The sequence below is a fragment of the Phalaenopsis equestris genome, unplaced genomic scaffold, assembly GCF_001263595.1.
Source record: "Phalaenopsis equestris unplaced genomic scaffold, ASM126359v1 Scaffold000002, whole genome shotgun sequence".
Taxonomy (NCBI): Eukaryota; Viridiplantae; Streptophyta; class Magnoliopsida; order Asparagales; family Orchidaceae; genus Phalaenopsis; species Phalaenopsis equestris.
Genome location: NW_018164444.1, coordinates 23,536,900 through 23,542,227, shown reverse-complemented (window position 1 = coordinate 23,542,227; position 5,328 = coordinate 23,536,900).

The following is a 5,328-nucleotide window of genomic DNA, read 5'->3' as shown; positions in this document are numbered from 1 at the left end:
GTGGATGAATTTAAGCAGGAAACAGCGACAAGGCGATTTACACTACTTTACTTCTCACCCTTAGTTCTTGAAAAATTTTCTAAAATGCCATCATCATTAATTAAAATCGGAAAATGGCTAATTGGCTTTCGAGGGAAACCAGCCATGCGTTCACGATTACTTATTAAAAAAATAATTAATTAATTAACACTACATAGCCATCATAGGATTCATTTGTAGGCCACGTTTAACTTGTTAGTTCACTCAGACAAAGCACCCAACAGGTTTAAATAAAAATTTGATTTGTGAAAATTTTGGCATTTGCATTATAATTAATTATTTATTAAAATATCAGATCATGTTGATTTAGCTGACCAAATAAATATGTCAAATATTATAAGTAATTATTAAAAATTAATCAGCAATAACGATACAAATTAATTGATGTTGCTTAAGTATGGGAAATCAGATCTGCTGTCCCGTTGGCTCTTCTATGTGGCATGCCATCCAAGGTGCTAGCAATAATATATTTGTGCTAACCTCACCAAAAAAGAAAGGCAATTAATTAAAGGGCAGTACTGAGAATTTTACAATTTAGATGTATTTACGTGCCTCATCACTAAACTTTTATGTTTACACACATATGTAATGCTTAAACTTTTAGTATCACCTAAGAATAGCATTATTATCATTTTTTTAAGTGAACTACATGTTATTTCAAGTGCTGAGAAATTAGGGCGAAGAAAAAATAGGAATCGACACAAATCCAGAAGAACATAAGATTTAACGAGGTTCGACAAAGAATGCCTACGTCCTCGGGAGCAGAGCGGCGATTCCTTTCAATATTCGGAAAAGAATTACAAAATTCAGGGATTCAAAATTTCAGAGACTCACCTAGGGTTACAAAAATGACATATATATAACTCTATTGTATAATATGTAATCAATTAAATTACTCTTGTACCAAACCGCAGGGTGTGGCCCCCGCACCCCCAACCCACATAATGAACTCCCCCAATTGGACATATTCTTCCGCTCCAGTCCGCTCCAGCATCTGTCACATTCATGTTATATGAGTCATACCTAACAAATCTTCACCTTGGCGAATATCCAGCCCCTTAGGAGAACTACATATGTCTAAAAAATATCCACCTTAGCGAATATCCAAACCCTTAGGAGAAAATACATATGCATGACAAATCTCCACATTTGCGAATATTCAGCCATTTAGGAGAAATATATATGCCTAATAATTCTTCATCTTGCCGAATATCCATTCCCTTAGCTCCTTGGGAGAAAATCTTCACCTTGTGAATATCCAGCATTAAAAGAAAAATCTCCACATTGCGAATATTCAGCCCCTTAAGGTAAATATATCATGAAGTTTCTTATGCATCAATGTGGGTTGGGCCACAAATATTTTTAAATAATCTATTAATTAAGATTCTTTAACAGTTTCCTTTAATTAAGTTTACAAGAAAAAAAAGAATTTCCCTTACTTAAATTTCTAAGAAAAAAAAGGACTTTTCCTTAATTAAATTTTCTTTAATTAAACTTTCACAAAAATCCTTTTTCTTAAACTTCTAAGAAAAGCTCCGTCTCCGCTTTCCAGAAAAACTCATTTTTCCTTTCAGAAAAGAAATTTTTTTTCTTTCGCGAGTGCAGCAGTAGATTCCTCTTTTTCCGCGTCCTGGAATATCTCCGGAATAACTTGGCGCTGAATTTCCTTTCCCGCAAACTTTTCGTTTCCGTGTGAATCTCCCTTTCTACGTCTCCAATTCTGCTCCTCCGCCGCTCGACTGCGCGATGACTACTGTCGAACGATCCTCCGCCGCTCGACTGCCGAACAGCTCCGCCCGCACTTGTTCGCGGTGACTGCCGAAGTCCGCCGAACAATCCTGTAAACCGCGAATGTCGTGAACCTGAAAACGACGATTCTCTGTCGCGATCCAAATCTGCAGTTCGCAAACTCCTCCCTATTGGCGTGATGCCAGCGATTCGCGATTCGCAATTTAACTACCGGTGTCGAAGTCACCGAAGCCGCCTGCTCGCGAATCCGCCTAACCTTTGAAACCCGCTTAGCCTTCAAACTTCCTCCGCCCGAAATGGACGCCATAGCCGCCGAACTCCTCGGCCAAAAATCTCTTTGTTCCTACGCAGCTAAAATTTTTCTTCCCTGCCTTCCCTCGAACCTCGAACATATCTCTAATACCACTTGTTGAGAAATTAGGGTGAAGAAAAAACAGGAATCGACACAAATCCAGAAGAAAAATAAAGATTTAACGAGGTTCGACAAAGATTCCTACGTCCTCGGGATGGGAGTAGAGCGGTGATTCTTTTCAATATTCAGAAAAGGGTTACAATATTCAAGGATTCAGAATCTCAGAGACTCAGAGACTCACTTAGGGTTACAAACACGACATTACAAACACGACATATATATAATCCTATAGTACAATATGTAATTACTTAAATTACCCTTGTACCAAATCGTAGGGTGTTGCCTCTGCACCCGCAACCCACATAATGAAACTCTCCCTATTAGACAGATCCTTCCGCTCCACTCAGCTCGTGGGCTTCGCTTCGCTTCATCATCTGTCCCATTTATGGTATATGATCCATACCTAACATCAAGCATAAATTCGAAGCACCGAAGTGCTATGTATATATGAAAGTTTAGGTGTGAGATATGTAATCGCTTCATCATCTGTCCCAATTATGGTATATGATCCATACCTAACATCAAGCATAAATTCGAAGCACCGAAGTGCTATGTATATATGAAAGTTTAGGTGTGAGATATGTAAATTTATAAAAATTGTGTTTGGTATTGTACATGATACGTCACCAACAAATTTTCATCATTTGGCACTAATCTCGAGGCATGACACGAATTTCAAGACGATATTTTAAGCATGAAACATTCAAATCTTTATAAAAAGTCATCTAGAGCTTCGATTTCAGCAAACTTATAGTTAAACTAACTGTCTTGATGAGACGAACATAATGATATGAAAATTAGTCCAATTTGAGTCAAATCAAGCCCAGATCAAGTCATTGAACCACACTTAAATGATTTTTGGATACATTTGAAAGATCAAAGGGTTGTCGAATATGACAAGTTTATATTCGAATTGAGCGACTCGACAAGACGATCTAACGAGCCCAAGATCACTCAATTCTGACATCATTAAAACACTCAAATGTTCAGTTCACGCTGTATGATCAAGGGAAGCTCTCCGGATCGCCCGATCAAAATGATTCATATTCCTAAATTAATTGCACCTGTAACACCATAAATAGAGTCACATCCCTCTCATGAGGGGGGGGGGGGGGGGGGGGGGGGGAGGATAAGTTATAGTTCAACATCACCGTCGATCGTCGTCGACCACTGCCGACTTCCGTCATCGACCACCGCCAACCTCCCTTTTCGACCATCGCTGATCGCAGTCGACCATCACTGACAGCTGAAGACTATCACTGATTGTCATCGACCTCCACCAATAGTTCATCGATCACTACCAATCAGACGCTGTCAGTCAACGTCGTAATCTGAAAAATATAGTTACCCTTTTCCCGTCTGTGGGATAAGGGATTTCTGTAATTATTAATTAATAGTGGAATTTCGCAATAGGGCTAGGCCCTGTGTTTTTTTCCCTTTACGGGCTTTCTATGTAAAAACTTCTAGAGTAGTCACTGTTTTTTCTTTTTCATCTGAATGTGTGCAGAATTCTTGTACAATGCTAAGACGATAATCCGTTACTCTACCGCCACGAATTTTTCGACACGCATCAGTACAATTTTGATTTTTCTGTGAATCACATTCAAGGAATAGAGTGTAAGACAGAAGGGGAGAGAGAAAGAGAGTGGAATGCATAGTAATGAACATCAATTTGGAAGACGTGTGTATCCTTTTATTCAAAGAATGATCTCATATTTGAAGAGAATGCGTGAAGTTACATTTATACCCCTGCTTTAGTGGAGATTGTAGGGGAATTATAAGTATTTTACATATATAAGCCCAAAGCATGGCTACTCCATGAGTATACTGGTTGGTCGGGCGAGCCATTAGTAGGCGTTGTCGGTCGGCTGAGCTAAAGAGGCCTAATGGTCGGCCGATCAGGTAAGGTTTTCGACCAGCTAAATTTGATGTTCATGTTAGCTGAACTTTTACCAGTAAAGGGTTGAAAATATTGGTTCGGTCGACTATGTTGTGTCGATCAACTGGTCAAGTCTGATCATAGAATCTTGATCCCTAACAAGGAGCACTTGTCGCCAAGGCAAAGTTGGGTATCAGACCAAAAGTGATTATTTTGATTTGGACATTCAGATTTTATACATTTTAAGTGAAAAGTTTCAAAAAAAAAACACTATAAAAAATTGAGATGTTCAGTTAGTAAGGCCAAATAAATAAATTGTAAACTTAATCTAGAAGTATTGAATGTGTGTTTCTTGGGAAAATATAATTAAGTGATGTAGAAACACATAAGAGGATAAGGTGGCTTGAATAATTATTTTTAAGATACATTTTATGTGCCCTCCCATCAAAATCTCCTATTATCATTGACTAAAAGAACAAAAAAATTGTTATTACTTCACTTATGTAAGAATAATAATAAATAAAAGGTATGTAAGAATTCAACCCCTAACATCTCTTCTTAATTGGATAAACTTTATCATAAATTTAAGGATCATCATGACTTATAACATCTTAGAAGCAATTCATCCACTTGCCTTCTAATACATACTTTTTTACCAGGATAATGTTTTATTAACTTCATAGCAACAAAAGAAGCAATTCCCTTGTCCAGTGCTTCTTTTATAATTATTCTTAATTATATTAAAATTCTAAGCATATATTAAAGCGGTCAGAAAGAATTATACTAAGAACCATTTTGTGTTTTTTGTAGATCTGGGATACAATGTGTTACTAAACTCTATATAATGAACTTATTAATTTATCAAAAAATGTTTTTATTGATTCGAGATATATAAGCCATAATATCTTTATATATTTTTTAATCAACTAAAAATTTCCTAATTGTTTAAGATCAATTGAGAGAGGGTGTAAGGAGTAGATTACTTCAATATTATTAAATGTATAAGTATTAGCAACCTTATAACAATAATGCTAATAGCTCCAAACCAGTCTAATTAGCCATTCAAGCTTGACAAAAATACTAATGATTTTTATTTAAAAAACTCCAAAAAATCATTTTAAAAAATTGTAAACATAATTGCTTATAGATGTCTATTTCTAGGGTAAGTTATGTTGGCTTAACAAGTAATTAATTATGAAAATTTGCATGGGCTACATAATATGAGAAATACCTCCATTCTTTAAATAAC